Below are 18,383 nucleotides of genomic sequence, written 5' to 3' on the forward strand. Positions count from 1 at the left end.
GGTTATCAGGATAAACACAGATCAATGGTGGGCATCCCTATAAGCCCATGGATTTCATAACACTCCCCCTTGGATGTCCACCATTATTGTAGAAATTATGGTGGATGCATCTTTTTGTAGCATTCTTCTGGATGCTCTATAACTATGCAATGACAGTTGCCTCATTAAAACCTTGCTAAGGAAAACCCAGTGGGAAAAACCAAAGCAAAGGAAAAAAGAGTACAACATTACTCATAATCATTGTGACTTGTTTTATACTGCCTCATTAAAACCTTTACTAGGAAAACCCAGTGGGATAAAACCTAGATAAGGGAAAAGAGTACAGTGCATATATCCTGGGACACATTCTTCAAGATACTCCCCCTGTTCTATTACTCCCCCTGATAAAGACAAGTTTTTATATGGCTTGGTGCTGAACTCTGCGCATGCCGATCCCATATATAAGCTTTTGAAATGTATGCTTTGGTAGTGATTTAGTGAAGAGATCAGCAAGGTTGTCATTGGAACGAACTTGCTCGACCTTAATCTGCTTCTTCTTCTGAAGCTGATGAGTGTAAAAGAATTTTGGTGCAATGTGTTTTGTCCTATCTCCTTTTATAAATCCTTCTTGAATCTGAGCTATACAAGCTGCATTATCCTCATAAATAATGTTGGGAACACCTGTTATAGAAGGTAATTAACAAGAACTACGAATATGCCCAATTAATAACCTTAGCCATACACATTCACGACTAGCTTCATGAAGAGCTAAAATTTCAAAGTGGTCAGAGGAAGTTGCCACTAAAGTTTGTTTAGTGTAATGCCAACAAATGACAACATTACCACTAAGAAATACATACTTGTTTGGGAGTCACCCTTCTGAGGGTCAGATAGATAACCAAAGACTGCATAGCCAACTAGATCATAGTCATTAGTGGAACCATAAGAATAAAATAGTTTCATACAAGTTATTCTATAAAAATATCTCAATATGTGTTTGACATCATTCCAGTGTCTAAGTGTATGTGCACAATTATATCTTGATAAGAAACTAATAGAAAATGCAATGTATGATCTTGTGCACGTATTGTGCTAGATACATAAATGCACCAATTGCACTCAAGTATGGTACTTCAGGACCCAATACTTCTTCATTTTCTTCTTTGGGGCGATATGGGTCTTTCTCTGTATTCAGTGACCGGACGACCATTGGGGTACTTAATGGATGTGCCTTGTCCATATGAAAATGTTTCAAAACATTCTCGGTGTAATTAGTCTAGTGGACTAATACAGCACTAGAACTTCTCTCGACCGCAAAGCCGAGACAAAGTCTTGTTTCCCGTGGTCTTTCATCTCAAATTCCTTCTTTTTAGGTATTGAGCAATTATCTCGAGCTCTTCCGAGTTCCAATCAAATTTATGTCATCCACATAAACGGCTAGTATTGCAAATCCATTTAAAGATTTCTTTATGAAGACACATGGGCAAATTTCATTGTTTGCATACCCTTCCTTAGACAAATATTCACTAAGACGATTGTACCACAATCTTCCTGGATTGTTTCAAACCATACAATAAACGCCTTAGTTTAATTGAGTACGTAATGCTCCTTGATTTTGCATCGAGCAAACCAAATCCTTCATGGATTTTTATGTAAATATATTTGTCTATGTCCCCATACAAGTAGGCAGTTACTACATCCATGAGTCTCATATCTAAGCTTTCGAAAACTGCTAAACTTATTAGATATATGAAAGTTGTAGCGTCCATAACAGGAGAGTATGTTTCTTCATAATCAATCCCAGGTTTCTGCAGAAAACCTTGTGCCATAAGACATGCCTTATATCGAGAAATTTCATTTTTCTCGTTTCGTTTTCGAACAAACACCCATTTGTAACCTACAGGGTTAACACCTTTTGGGTTTTGTACTATAGGTCCAAATACACCACGTTTATTGAAAGAGTTTAATTATGCTTGAATAACAAATTTCAGATTGGCTAATCTTTCCTTTGTCGACAAAACACGTGGTTCATTTATTTTTCATCATTGTCCTTTGATGTTCCAATAGCTATACCATAGCGAAATATGTCATCCATGACAAGTGCTTTTATATCCCACAATTCACTTGAATATGCATGGAATATTGAGATCGATCTCTTCATTTTCAGGTACCTGTGCCTCTCCATGGGCAACCATATATAGGCATTTCAGTGAATTTGGATATTTGCACATTTTCATTATTTGTTTATGGAGCTCCAGCCATTACCTGGCTATTATTTGGACAAGATGGTTCCTCAATTCTCCTCTCCTAGGAGCACTCTCTTTGGATCCTATAGGTCTACCACGCTTTTAGTGTATAGTAGATTCATTTGCCGCCATGTTTGGACCCCGTCCAAATGGAACATCAATTATGGCTGGCACATTCATGGTTACTTTTACCATATCATTAAATACTTAGGCATTTTCCCTACAACCGTTTGCAAGTGTATCATTCTCCTTATCTCATATAGTCATATTCATTGTTTGGATCCTTAATGAGACAGAGGACGTGATCCAAGTTGCTTCACATCGCTCCTTAGAGCAACCATTCTTTGTTCTCCCCTAACGACGGAATATCTTGTCTTATTAAATTGACAATTATGTAATACACTATCTAAGTGAGCTTCTTGCTCCCAACGTTAGATATGATACACAATGTCTTTCTCATTTATGGGTATAGTTTACTGGACATATATCCATAATATTTTTCTCCATTTATATATCCATACATTTTAACATAAAGCAAAATAAATTTGTAAAGATTGATACTAGCACAAGTATATTAAGAAAAATAAAACTTGAGATTCATAATAAGGAAATTCAAAATATTAATGACAATCAAGGCCTAGACACTCCATGAAGAGAACACAATATTAACTGTAAACGTTCCATGAACTGGTAATAAAAATATAATTAACTAAATAAATCATTCCAATTATGAAAGTTTGCTCATCAAACTTGCCCATTGCTATTTGGATTCTCATACTGAACTTCAAGTCCTTATTTATGTTAGAACTTCAAGTTCTTGAAAACAAAATAGCTATAAAAACGAATTGGGCCTACATAAATGACCATCAGAATGGGCCAAAACCGGACCAGTCCTTATGGGTTGGACCTGACCAAGTCGATATAGTCAACCAGACGATCTTGGAACGTCAGGGTCCTAAAAATAATAGATCTTAGAACTTCAAGTTCCTAAAAAAAATAGATTTTGGAACTTCGGGTTCCAAACAATTTAATTCTTGGAACTTCGTGTTCCTAAAAAAAAAAGATTTTAGAACTTCGGTTCGAACAATTTAATTCTTGGAACTTCGTGGTTCCTAAAAAAAATGGATCTTTGAACTTCGGGTTCCAAATATATCGTAAAACTTTAGGGTCTGCATTATTGTTCAATAGTATACATAAAAAAAACAAAATGAAAAGAAAAGAAATTTCCTTAAATTAAAAACCCTAGCATGTAATTCTATGTTTTAATCCATCTCACAATATAAAACAAAGAATTGCATAGAGTTGGTAAGGAATACGATACCTATCCGATTGAAAAATTGGATTACCACGTTTTTCTATCCGACGAGAAATTAGTTCATAAAGAACTGTAAAACTGAATTAGCTCAGGACGAATTAGGCTTCACACCACACAATGCTAGAAACATCTCTGAGTTAGCTTTCTAATGCAAAAAACGGTTCGCAAATCCGACGTTTGAGCAGAAAATTATAACCGTTTTCGTTGAGAGTGTCTCAATATTCCGAATTTCGAAATCATACGATTTTGTATGAATGAAATAAATAAAAAAAAAAAAGATGCACAAGAGTAATCATTCTATAACCAAATAGACCATATATTACCCATGTGATTCTAAGCTAGTCAGACTCACAGTCCCTAGAACGTGAACCACAACTATCAACACGCTTAATGTCATGTAGTTGCGGCAACTCAATCGATACAAAAATAAACAAGTAAACATAACGTTTACACCCCTGACCTATACGTCAAGAAGGTCAACCAAAACGACTGTGTCAACTACTCCAATCCCTGTAGCTACACTTTCTTTTGCTTGAACAGTTCTCCACTTCTACTTCAATTATTGAGATAAAAACCAAGAGCTTATTAAACTCATGAATTGTCAAGCACAATATTTTAGCTCATGCCTTACGGCCTGGTGGCGGTCTATCTTCTAATCATATATTTAGTGAATTACAATAAACCTTTTTAAATCTCGAATAAAAACCGTATTAATCCAAAAAGTAAAGACAACTATTGTTTTTCACACCAATATATATGATTAGCAGAAGTTTAATTGAAGCTCAATTTATTGTCACCTTCGGCTCCACATACTAACTCTTAGTGTGTGTGCATTAGAGGCAATCTAGACAATAATATATTACAGTAAAGATAATGTAATACGTACCTCTTATCATACCCAATAACCTATATAACAATAACCTATACAAGGAAAAGAGTGATTAATCATATCAATAATCGTAAGTAAAACACATACATTTAATCCAAAGCTAGAGACTATCGTGCTGATAACGTGTTAGAATTAAACCGATTTGGAGAAAATATCACACTGATTTAACACTAACTTAACATGTATTGAATCATTGAGAGAATTCTTATTCATTGAGGTAAGTCTACATATGAGAAGGTTACCTTTATATACAACTAGGTAACCTCCTTTTCAAGATAAAGGATTATCAGGATAAATACTAGATAGAAGATTATCAAGATAAACACAGATCAATGGTGGGCATCCAAGCCCATAGATTTCATAACATCAATGACGTTTTTAACATTTTTTTCCATTAATTTAGGGTGATCTTGGACACACCCATAGAAACACTCCCGTACCCCATAACTATCTTAAAGTTTTGTCATACCCAATAACTAACTCAATCCAATAATGTACCCAAATTAATCCGGGGTATTTCCAAATAAAGGCAAAAAGATTTAAAACAATAATAATAATAATAATAACACGTCTTTCGTTTTTTGGACCCGTTTTTTTTTTTGTGAAAATTTCTTTTCGCCGTTCTTCTTTGTCTTCCCTGCTCTATCTTCTATCGAGATACAAAAAAAAAAAAAAAAAAAAAAAAAAAAATCAAAATCAAAATCAAATCTTTCGAGCCTTGCAAACACAGATTTGGTGTGGTGAAGTTAATCTTATTTGCCACATCGCTACCAATGTTATCGGGCTTCATCTTCTTGTAAGCCCTTTTTTTTTTTGCAAGTTCATCCATATATTATCAGCTCTTTTGTATGTTACTAAAAATAACTATCTATGACTCATTCATGGGAACGATTTGAATTTGTTGATCATCATGTCACATCCCAAGATGACTGTCTAATGTCCTGGGAGACAAAAAAAAAATGTGTCCAGGGTGTTCATTCATTGAGTAGGGTAACGTATTTTTTTTGGTTTGTAGATATATTGTACCTTATTCTCTTTTGAGTTGTTCCAACTGCATATATTAGAGACAGTTTTGGAAAATTTATTCCTATAAGGATTTATTTTATTGAGAATTGAGATGATCTAGTGATTCAACAGTGTAAAAACGACAAAGAAATGGTTGCAACAACCTTATTATGTGAAATAAGGTGTTCAAGAAACCATTTCCCAAACTCACTTTCACGAAAGCTCCGACGGTCTAAGATCTTATCCTGACTTTCACTGTTGGAAGCGAGCAAGCGGGTAAACGAACTAGCTATTTGGTAACTAGGAGCACCTCTTCATAGCTCCAACCTAACAAATGGAGCGCCGACGCCACTTACTAAGCGCTGGTTCTATCCCGGCCAAGCAACCAAAGCCGGGGACCTAGGTGGGAATAGAAGGGGAAGAAGCGGGGTAGAGGAATTGGTCGACTCATCAGGCTCATGACTTGAAAACTGCAGGTTCGAATCCTGTCCCCGCCTAATCACTTGAGATGCTGGGGGAGCCTTAGAATTCTAAAACAGCGTGGCGCTTTTGATCAATAGGAAGAAGATCACTCTGCCATGGTGAACTCCACTCGTAGAAACAAATTCTTCAAGCCAAGGCTGCAAGCATACTTTCCATGTGCCTATTTTGCTTTATCTCTTTTGCATTCGGTTCCTTGTAGAAGCTACTGTTCCCACGCCTATTCGTTTATGGTAGTTTATGGCCTAGAACACGATTTTTTACCTTCAAGGTCCAATCTCAAGTGAGAGTCCTAAAATGAGATCAAAGTCTAGGGAGAAATGGGCTTATAGCTCGTTTCTTTCTAAATAACCACCTTTCATAGTCCCGTTGTCGGTCTCCGGTTGAGTCTATTTTTTAGGACTACTTGCCCAATCTCTTAAAGCTTCACTAGCTAAAACTGTTTCATTTCTCTGACCAACCGAAAGCTGTGCTATCTTCTCTTGATACACCCCATAAGGTCGCTAGAACTCTCTTCTTCTATCTCGCCTATCCGGGTAATCGAACCCGAGCCTCATGAATCTCTCTTGGAAAGGCCCTTATGATTCTTCTAGGCATCTGGTTTGCAATCATAATGGTCAATAAAGTTCCTTTTTTTTTAGTGAAAATCTTTCAGTATTTTGTATCCAATCTGCATTCCTGTCTATCCAAAGACCTTAAGTAAGGTGTTAGCATATCTTTGTTCCGCCTTACATTTGCGGAGGTTAGGCCTTCGCTGCGTGCATGTTAAGGATCGAGATCAAACGTAGAACTAGAGCACTGCAATCTTGTAAGATGGTTTATGCTAAATACATTGAGAGATCAATAAGTAAGGAAATTGGTTGTGTGTGAAATAGTTCCAAAAGGAAAAAAAGTTGGTCCAAGAACTTCCGAGGAGAGACATGCTTATCATTTGTATTCATGTAATGTTGAATATACATACACTTATACAACACACTTAGAGACCCCAAATGTTGAATATGCATACACTTATAAAACAGCACAGAATAAACACATATAATCGCCCGGTCGGCCCGGATGAATATCTAGATGTGGTTTGAGTCAACAAATGTGAGTGGCAGATTGCCAACCCCTAAAATATATACTTGAAAACTGTGTTGATCTTATGTGATCCCGAAGAGAGCCAGTTACATGTAAATTGTTATTGGTTTTTTTTTTGGGACCGATGACGATTTAATTTAGTTTCTCACTGGAAATTACTCGCTCTCTTTCAATGATGAAATCGGGACATTCACAAATCAGGATAACTTCATTCTCTGTTGAGTTTGGGTTCCTCTGTTTTGCTCTGCAGCCCCTATTCTCTTTAATTCTGCAACCTTACGTGATAGCTTCAAAACATCTCAAATCAGTTATAAATTTGAGATCAAGAGCTTATCCATTTAATGTCAAGGAAAAGTTAACAACTCGCCAAATAAGTATAGTGGGCATGCAGGGTCAAGTCTATAACATCATTGAGAGCCACAAATGACTTGGAAAGCAGAAAACCATGCTTACAATAAGAGAGAAGTAAATCTCTATTCAAGCTTTCAGTTGCTGGTACTCAGTTGTATCTAAGTGATCATTGCCGTAATCATAATGTAAACTCCAGCTCCACAAACATTGAATAAATCTTCATAGTATCAACTATCAATAACCACTTATCCCAACCTTAGTTGTCCTAATCTTCTTTCCTACTCCCTCTCGGCCATGTATGTCAACCCTTTGCAAAGAAAACACTTTGTACCACTTAACTAAGTGTTGTTGACAAAAGACTATCATTTTTTTTTGTCAATGACAGTCTTTTGGTTGTTAATGAATTTGGTAGGTTTGTGCTAAAAAAAAGTATTGTTTTGGTCTTTTTGTCCTCTCTCTTATTAGTTATTATATCCTATCCATCCGTTCTTTACCTCCAGGCTCTTCCTTGTTAAGTATTACGTATGCGGTTTTGTGATTTACTTGCTATTTAATTATTTAAGTGCGGTAAGAGAGAAAAGACTTAATAACCTGGCGTGATTAAAAAGAATTTAGACTAATGCTAGTTTATTATGATTAAAAAGACTTGCCAATTAGGTTTATTGATGAGATAAAAGAATAAGAGGTTATTGGAGGGGAAAAAAAAACACGGTCTTTTTCTTCTGGATCATGTAGAGTAAATGACTTGTTTTAGTCAATAAATATCTTGAGTACGTCTAATAAAAAAGAATGGTAATTTAGGAAGCTAAATGTGTTTAAAATCATTTTTATTTATTTATTTTAAAGTTGGGGTACCGAAGAGTTTTGTTAGGTATGTCCAAGATCATCCTTAATTTATTTATTTATTATTATTATTATTATTATTATTTTTGAATCAAAACAATATTTTATTGGATATCCAGATTTAATCATACAAATGTTGTCGGAGAACAATTGTACCCAATAATTGAAGAGTTTGCACACTGTTGGCTGGCACTCCAGAGAATTGAACAAAATACCCATTATCTTTTCTTTTTGAAATAGTTAGAGGGTTATAAGACACCCACACCAGTTATATTGAATAATGTCATCTGAATGTACTAATCAAGATTTTACGCCCAGAAAAAATTGATATACTGTATGTGTACAAATTAATAACCGTACAATTCACATTTATTCACGTTCAGATTTCCATATTCTTATTAATAACAATTGTTCAACACCCGCTACTGTAACAGGTACATGTTGATGAACCTTGGTACTCAAATATAAGTTTTTCCTTCGTAACTGATTGGCAGAAAGCAGAGCAATTTTCAGCTGTACATCCAGGGCGGAATGTCTCTACAGATGTGCATCCTTTTGCCTCTCCAATTGACTTCAAATAAAGAAATTGCAAATTCCATATTATTGCCAAAGTTCATGTGTGTTTCAATACCATGTAGTCACGAAAACAATATATGAGATATTCTAAAATAATTAGTAAAGACCAAAGAACATGATAATGGTGTAAAAACATTGTTTTTGCACATCAAATTAAAATTTATTATATGAGCACAATTGATAACTATTTTTTTATTTTTTTTGGTAAACAATTGTTAACTAATTGAATGGTGCAAGATCTGCTGCGATGAGAAAATAACGAAATGGTTCATATTTATTCGCCGTTCACATTTTCAATTCAATATTACCGGCATGCACTGAGACAGGATGAAACGCATTCAACATTCCAATGTTTGGCACCTACAGCTATCTTCAGCCTCGCACAGTCGCACCCAGCTCCAACAGCAGTGCCTACAGTAACTCGGCCGCAGTAATCAAAACACACTCCAGTTTTGCAATTTGGAATCTATATAAATGATGAATCGTGCATTCTTTTGCCTCTTGCATCATTTTACCTGTGACTAGCCAAAAATAGTGTATGTCACAGCTCATACCATATAAAAAGAAGATATTGGAAGTGGCGGATCATGGTACCACATCATATGATTATAAGCTCCTTTTATAAGATTTTTGTAAGATGAAAATAGATAAAAATCTACTAAGTATTAACCCTAATGCGAACTTGAGATGTAAAATGTACTTTTAGTTCTTGCGAGTGACAACAGGGTGACCAGGTTTGGACACTCGACCAGTAGTTGTACTAACGGAAGTTCATGGTTCTGACTTCTGATGCAGATTTGTGTGCTTAATAGCCAGACAGGATTTAAGATATATACAAGGATCAGGTCTTCGGGAGCCCAAAGTCCCAAACTATACCATCTGTTTTATATTCAGACAGTAAGAAGTTTAACAACCAGTCAACCATCATAGCTAGGTGAAGTACATTAGTATAGGTTTGCTCAGAAACTTTACCAGAAATTAAGTGCATTATTCAAAAGAAAAACACAATGTAAACTTTGGCAATACTTACGTGAATCAGGAAACTGATCAGTCTTCTTTCTCTCCATTGCTCAACTGTCCAACCCACTGTTAAACAGTGGGTTGACAGTTGAGCAATGGAGAGAAAGAAGACTAAAGCCTAGGAGCAGGAAGAAGGCGTGCCTAGCTACGCAAACGACAAGTGATTTATAGGTGCATTTTATTGGAGTTTGGTTCGTCATCAATCGTTGTCTTGCCATGCTGACATGATTTTAACCGTCAGGTAATGGAGTATCGAGTGAAAGTTGAAACTTGAAAGATAGATCCAATGTAGATATCGAAATGAACAATCAGGTGATCATTCATTCATAACTCGAAATATGCATATAAGATGTATACGGAAATACACAATTCAACTTGTCGTCTTATGTTAATTCAATAATCTGATTGTGATTTATGAACCAATTTTTTTCCCTTCTGCATTTTATGGTAGGTACAAAATATGCGTACCAAACAATCTATTTAAAATTGCATTACGCACCTGACAGCCAATCAAGTTTCCAGCCTGATAAACTTTCAAGATGGTACCAAAGAAATTAATTACTTGAACTTTCCCAAAAAATCATAGATACAAGTATACAACGCTTCTTTAGATGTTCTAATACATAAAAGAAATAAAATCAAGTACTAAATGAAACGCATGAACTTATTTTACAATTAAGCAAACTTTTAGAAACTATAAAGCTTCACTTTAGACGACAGTTGCAGGAGGCTTTAACATTTCATAGCCTTGCTAAGGATAAAATCTCTTATAGAAAGTGGCAGGTGATACAGGATAGCCGAGACTGTGGAATACTGACCATACGTGAACCACGCTGGTGGATTCTTTTTCAGAACAACGTCAACTGTCTTCTTAGCGAACTCTTCAGCTGTGGTAGCATTCACAGTGTGTGACAGGGTGGCTCTTGAACGAATGACATCATTAAATGGTTTGTAAAGCCTCCACTCAGGCATCCGCTCGTATCTAGCTGCGGAAGTAGTAGCTAAATTTGTTTTTACTGCCCCCGGAACCACACTAATTACATCGATTCCAAAAGTCTGCAGTTCCAATCTGCAAACACATGTTTGTGCAACCTATATCACAGTCTAAAAATTCAAGAATAGAAAAGATTTTTGGACTACAAAGATAAGCTATAGACTAGACAAAGTTCATAATCTGCAGAACATCTCAAAAAGATAAGATCCTATATCTGCAACCAGAGTTGGTGAGACCTTACACTGGACCAATTAGTCCCAGAGGATGAGAAGATTGTTATGAATTTTAATAAATACAACTGTTGGGGTTTATACCAATACCAATCGATTCCCCCACTACACAGATAACTTGTATGAACACACTTCAATTCCAGACAAATTCTAAATATCAACTACAGCCTATACTAACATGCCCAACTCGCTAAACAACTATCAACAACAAATAATAATGTAAAGCAGTAAAGGCAAACCACAAAACAAAGATTTACCGTGGTTCGGCCAATGATGCCTACTTCCACAAGAGCCAGTTCTTTATAAAGTGGGAAGGAAGATTACAATCTCTCCTTTCAGTCTCTCACCTTACTAGATCACTCTTATCTCTTTACAGGGTTGTATCTCTCAGAAAGGTTATCTCTCAATCTTGATAGCTTTCAAGATTGGTTTCTCTCTCTTTGTTTTTGTCTGGTTCTTAGTCTTAGGTTTTCCAAAACCTTGATTTTGTTTTTGTATCAAAAAACCAAATTTCGCGGTTACTGTAGCGAGGCCCACGAAAACTTGATCTTGAAGCGCGAGTGCCCTCGCCTCGAAGCCAGTGCCCTCGACATCTAGGCTCTTGGCGGGTGCCTCCTCGACATCCCCACACAGAATCAGCTCCGTTTCTCTCCTCATGTGAGGGATAACTCCAACAATCTCCCCCTCTTGAACAAATGTGAGGGGGGATACCTCTATGCAATTTCCAAATCAATCAGAGGAGTCTCATACCATTCCGGCGGTAGCACAACAAATATCAAACTTACCTTTCGGTAAAACTTTGGTCATCATATCCGACCCGTTCTTGTCGGTATGGATCTTCTCGATACACAAATGCTTGTCTTCGAGTACTTCTTTAATCCAATAATAACGCACGTGTATATGCTTGGATCTAGAATGAAAACTCGGATTCTTGCTCAAGTGGATGGCGCTCTGACTGTCACATAGAACTACAAACTGTTTCTGCTTTAGCCCTAGTTCGTCGAAGAACCTCTTCATCCATAGCATCTCTTTGCAACACTCGCTGGCTGCAATATACTTTCGGCTTCAGTAGTGGAGAGGGCAACACACTTTTGCAACTTAGATTGCCAAGAAGCCGCTCCCCGCAAAAGTAACCGGATAACCGAGGTAGACTTCATCGAAATCAACATCACCTACCATGTTCGCATCGATTGTAGCCTTCAAGTAAGGGCTTACTTCCACCAAAGCACAAACACGATTTGGAAGTGCCCTTGAGATATCTCAATATCCACTTAACACCTTCCCAATGTTCTTTACCCGGTTTGGATGTAAATTTGCTTACAACACCAACGGCGAAAAGAAATATCCGGTCTTGTACACACCATGGCATACATCAAACCGCCCACCGTGGATGCATAAGGAATCTTTTTCCATCCGACCGTGCTCATGCTCACCCTTTGGACACATCTCTTTGGTCATGCGAACCGCCACCAAGCGGGACAACCGACCGGCGATCCATGTTGAATCTCTTCAACACCTTCTCAATGTAGCTTTCTTGAAAGCCACAACTTCCCACTTTTTTCTCATCACGAGTGATCCGCGATCCCAAGTATCCGCTTTGCTTGACCCAAATCCTTCACCTCAAAGGACTTACTCAAGTCTTTCTTTAGCTTGGATATCTTGTTGATGTTTGGGCCAACTATCAACATATCATCCACATACAGTAATAGCACTATGAAATCCCCATCTAGAAATCTCTGAACAAACGCATAATGATCGGAAGCAGACTTTTTGTATTCTTGCTTCGCCATAAAGGAGTCAAACTTTATGTACCACTGTCTCGGTGCTTGCTTCAACCCATACAAGCTCTTTATCAGCTTGCATACTAGGCGCTCCTTGCCTTTGACCTCAAACCCTTCTGGCTGGTCCATGTAGACATCTTCTTCAAGGTCTCCATGAAGAAAAGCTGTCTTAACATCTAGCTGCTCAACCTCTAGGTTCATACTTGCGGTCATACCCAATACCACCCGGATAGAAGTCATCTTCACTACAAAAGAGAAAATCTCATCAAAGTCAATCCTTTTCCTTTGACCGAATCCCTTCACAACAAGGTGAGCTTTGTGCCTTGGGTGAGGATTGTTCTCCTCATGCTTGACTTTGTATATCCACTTATTTTTGAGAATTTTTCGTCCCTGCGGTTTCTCAACTAACTCATAAGTGTGATTCTTATGCAAAGAATCCATCTCGTCATGCATGGCCTTCAACCACTTTTCTTTGTCTGCGTCTTTTCAAGTGCCTCTTGATAGTACATAGGTTCTCCACCATCCGATAGTAAGCACGTATGTATGTGGTGGATACCGTTGAAGCTAGTCTCCCTCTGTCGGACCTCCTTGCCCCATCTGGCGATGCCTCGGGAGGATGCACTTCGCTTTATTCGGTGGTGGTTCATGCATCTCATATGCATCTTCTATACCAATAGGTTCTATCCCATCATGAGCAATAGGATTCTCATCATGAGCTTCAAACTCATGGTTCTCTGCATTCTCAATGCCTTACGCGCGTTCCACGGTAGGAACTTCGGTTCAATCAACAAGATCATTGGTGAAAGCCTCAGAAGCTTCTCACCCTCCTCAAAGTCTGCTATGGTTTGGTCTTCTAAGAACACAACATCTCGACTTCGGATTACCTTCTTGTTAATCGGATCATAGAGTTTGTAACCAAACTTTTCATCTCCATAACCCAAAAAATGCACCGCTTGGCTTTGTCATCAAGCTTGATCTCTCATCCTTCGAATATGCACAAATACCCCGCACCCAAATACCCTCAGTATCCATAATCAACATCTCTGCCCGACCATACTCTCTCGGATAATCACTATTCGAGGCTTTGTCGGCGATAAGTTGATCACATGTACGGTATGCAGACGATTGCTTCTACCCAAGAGCTTCTAGGTAGCTTAGAGTGAGATAGCATGCATCTCATCCTCTCTACAATGGTATGGTTCATTCTCTCTCGCTATTCCATTTCATTGCGGTGTCTTGGGAACGGTGCCGCTCATGACGAATCCCATGACTCGCAATACTCTTCAAATGGCCCAATGTACTCTCCCCATTATCCGGCGAATACACTTCAACAACTTCCCAGTCTCTTTTCCACCATGTTTGTGGAATTTCTCAAACACGCCAAGTACTTCATCCTTGGTCTTCGGACTATAGGCCCATATCTTTCTTGGACGATCATCAATGAATGTCAAGAAAGTCACGGCTCCCCGGTGGGACTTTACTCTCATAGGGACCATGTTTTCGACCCCCCACCTACGCGGCAAACGCCCATTGGTAGGAGTCTCCACTTTATTCGCTTAATCGACAAGGATAAAGCCCAATTAAGCAATATCATGGATCAAAGTATGGCCCGTTAACTCATGTGTCTAAAGGTGAACCTTAGCCACATGGCTTGCCACTAATGTACATTGATTTATGTCCAGATTCATTTCTTATCAAAGAGATAATTATCAGTTGAAAGTTATAGTCTATCACAATTGCTCAAGCTACAAGATTACTTGAGCTACAAGGACTCTCTACTCTACCTATATAAATACAAAACTATTTTTCATACAGAACTACGTTCTTGAGACTTGATCCCACTGATAATTTGGGTACGTAGGCAACCGCAAGGTACAATCTCATCATTCTCCCGATCACCATCATTTTTCTAATTACTTTTCTACGTTCTTCGTCTTTTTCATCAACATTTGGTGTTTTGATTATATTTGGTCGAAACAGACCACATAAGTCTGTGTGCACTAGTTCAAGGACAGTGTCCTTTCTGTGAGAAGGGAATCTTTGGAAAGACACCCTGTGTTGCTTTCCTACCAAACAGTGAGTACATGTATTTAAATGTGTACCTTTAATGTCTGGCATGGCCTTTTGCTTAGCAAGAACTTCCATCCCTTTTATGCCCATGTGACCGCGCCTCTTGTGCCACGCTTCGGATGAAGCTTTCTTTCGCGCATTCGCTTCGCTTTACACAAACTAGCCTCGTGTTTTGTAAAGAGAGCAAGTTTTCTTTCCTCTTCCGCTACAATGGAACCTCTGCTTCGGGTTCCATACCCCTGTTACCAAACGAAGTTTACAAAGCCATCGTCATCTAATTTCCCAACCGAAATTAGGCTTAACCGTATGTCGGGGGACATGTCTTACATCCTTGAGTGTCAAGGTGTAGCCGACATTGGTTTCTACATGAACATTTCCAATGCCTATAATCTTGAGACATGCTGTTACCCATCCTTACTTCACCATATTCACCACAAATAGGTAGTGAAGAATCCCCGTCGGCGTGACGTGATAGGATGCTCCCGTATCTATCACCCACTCAGATCCCCGACATGAGGTACTAAGACAGCACACACCACAATCTGACACAATTCCCATTAGGTCGTCGACTAGTGCGGTAGTATCTTTGCATGTGTTTCCATTCCTCTGCACCATGTCTTCATGTACGCAGTTATTCTTCTCATCCCTCTTCAGTGTTCTGCACTCATATCTGAAGTGGCCCTTGGTGGCACAATAGTAACATTGCCTCTCTGCCTTAGGAGTTCTAGTTTCACCCCTAGATTTACTTTCGTCATCACCTCTAGAACGAGATGGTTTTCGTTTCTACCTCTCCCCTTTCTCGTGAAAAGGATCTCTCGAGTGAGGAGCTGCTTCTTGTACTCCTTCTAGTCTCCTCATTCAACAAAGACGCGTGGTAGCCATCTCCATGGTAACAATTCTATCCTTGGTCGCCGTGTAGAAACCGCTAATGTCTCCCAACTTTTCGGGTAGAGCCTAATAGGAACAAAGCCTCAACTTTGTCTCCCAAATTGATCTTCATCAAATGCATCTGATTGATGATATTTTGTACTTCGTTAAGATGCTCAGACATTGAAGAACCTTCTTGGTACTTTGTGTCTGCAAACTTTTAACGACTAGCACTTTGTTTCCACCCGACTTCCTCTCATAAAGGTCTTCGAAGTTTCTTCCATAGGCCGAAGGTTGTAGTCTCTTAGGACACATGGTGAAAGACAATCCGCCAATCCATCATTTGTCGAATGTATCCAATTGCTTTTTGTCAAGCTTTTTCCACTTTCACCATCAGTCTTTTCTCGGTTTTACTCCCCATTCTCAATGGGAAGTGCGTGTCCTTTGCAATTATAGCAAGTCTTCTATCTTGGCTTTCCAGATGGTGTAGTTTTTCCTATTCAGACTCATCATGCGAGTGTTCACGGAATGGTCCATCTCTACAAGTTATTTAACCTCAAATCTTCTCTTAAGAATTTCGTTAAACACCTTCTGACCAAGATTCGGATAACACCCTAGGCTATTCTAACTTGGCTCTGATACCACATGTTGGGGTTTATACCAATACCAATCGATTCCCCCACTACACAGATAACTTGTTTGGACACACTTCAACTCCAGACAAATTCTAAATATCAACTACAGCCTATACTAACATGCCCAACTCGCTAAACAACTATCAACAACAAATAATAATGTAAAGCAGTAAAGGCAAACCACAAAACAAAGATTTACCGTGGTTCGGCCAATGATGCCTACTTCCACAAGAGCCAGTTCTTTATAAAGTGGGAAGGAAGATTACAATCTCTCCTTTCAGTCTCTCACCTTACTAGATCACTCTTATCTCTTTACAGGGTTGTATCTCTGTAAAGGTTATCTCTCAATCTTGATAGCTTTCAAGATTGGTTTCTTCTCTTTGTTTTTGTCTGGTTCTTAGTATTAGGTTTTCCAAAACCTTGATTTTGTTTTTGTATCAAAAAACCAAATTTCGCGGTTACTGTAGCGAGGCCCACGAAAATAGTCTTGGGCGCAGGTGCCCTCGCTCTGAGCACAGGTGCCCTCTGACATCCAGGCTCTTGGGTGTAGGTGCCCTCGTTCTGAGCGCAGGTGCCCTCTGACATCCCCACGCAGAATCAGCTCCGTTTCTCTCCTCATGTGAGGGATAACTCCAACAACAACCACATGAGATATATTTAAAATCTTTTGAGGTAAAGAATAAACAAGGGAAAAAGCATTGAAACCTTAAACCGCCGGGTTAGGGCATGAAGAGCGACTTTGGAAGCGAGTAAAGCCGAGGGGTCCAGGAGCCAAAGCGCTAACACTTCCAATATTGACTATCTTTCCCTTTCTCCTAGTCGCCATGTGAGGCACAACGGCCTGAATTAACCTCATTGGACCTGTAAAACATAAATGTAAATCTAAATGAGGATTTGAACACCATCTGCAATGTGTTATAAAAGTTAGAAACACACAATCATGTCCCTAAACAACTTTGTTTTGCATCATCATAGTTTCATGAACTTCGTGGATTCATCATATTCATATATTTTTTTCGACTTGTACATTCTCTCAATGTGATTCATACCTCTACGGACTACCAAACCAAATTATCCTTTCGGTCTTTTACTATGCTCAATGCCCTTTTAAAGACCTTGCACCAACCCACTTTTTCAATGTTGCAAATTCACACAACAACATAACTTCATATGTAGTTATTATTTTGATCGAATCTATGTTATATCCTATGGGAAAAACATCTACACTTCAAGACGGTCGGTCGGCCCAAGGGTAGTTGGTGGTTCGTTAGATTCCCCATTTTGCTTCTAATGTTACTTCCTAGTGGTGATTCCAACAATTGACTCGAGGGGGGTGTTAGGAACCTTATTAGATGGAAATCTAACAATCTATTTCCAATTTCAACCTCTAAGTATCATGTCAGATATGTAAAGAAGCTGATAATAATTAATGGACATACTAAGGTAAGCAAACCGCACAATTCACAATGAGGGAACGTTCACTAGATGGGTTTGTAACTCCTTGCAACAATGAGTACGAAAACCAAGGACTACAGAAAGAGCGTAATAACTAAGCTATCAAAGGAAAACAGTTGGGTTCTTCCTAATATAGCACACCAGCCATCATATCCTTAGATTCTCTAGATTTGTTTGTATTCCATTCCAAAATAACCTAGAGAATATCTTGTAAATATCCTAGAAGATATATTGTAATATCTTAGTAATATCTTGTAAATATCATTTCTTGATTGTATAAAAGGGACATAGGTATCTCAAGGAGAGTACCAATTCACAATATTCTTGAGTCTTTGACATTGTATCGAGCCCTTGTCTAAAAAACATTTTTTTTTCTTGTTTTCATTTTTCTTGGGGAAGGCCAATGGTTTCGTTTTCTTGGCGTTATTGTATTTTCTCGATATGTCTTGTGAGAAAAGTGATTCTATTTGCATTCACTCCTTTGGGAAGAACTATTTTGCCTCGGCCTTTCGGTTTGTGTTATTTGTGAAGGAAAGGAGCTTCTTGGCCATCTGGATGGCACTAATG

General features: G+C 38.3%; 1 pseudogene across 1 annotated transcript in view; it reads right to left on the reverse strand.

Moving 5' to 3' along the window:
* Window positions 1–397: 397 nt before the first annotated feature.
* LOC147502362 (short-chain dehydrogenase RED1-like) overlaps window positions 398–18,383 on the reverse strand; it is a 31,871-nt pseudogene continuing 13,885 nt past the window's right edge. The window contains exons 2-5 of the transcript XR_015220906.1: window positions 17,067–17,222; window positions 10,603–10,876; window positions 840–884; window positions 398–660 (exon numbers count right to left, since the gene is read on the reverse strand). The product of XR_015220906.1 is annotated as a short-chain dehydrogenase RED1-like (transcript). The remainder of the gene's footprint in view (window positions 661–839; window positions 885–10,602; window positions 10,877–17,066; window positions 17,223–18,383) is intronic.

This window comes from Coptis chinensis, chromosome 4, assembly GCF_015680905.1.
Source record: "Coptis chinensis isolate HL-2020 chromosome 4, ASM1568090v1, whole genome shotgun sequence".
Taxonomy (NCBI): Eukaryota; Viridiplantae; Streptophyta; class Magnoliopsida; order Ranunculales; family Ranunculaceae; genus Coptis; species Coptis chinensis.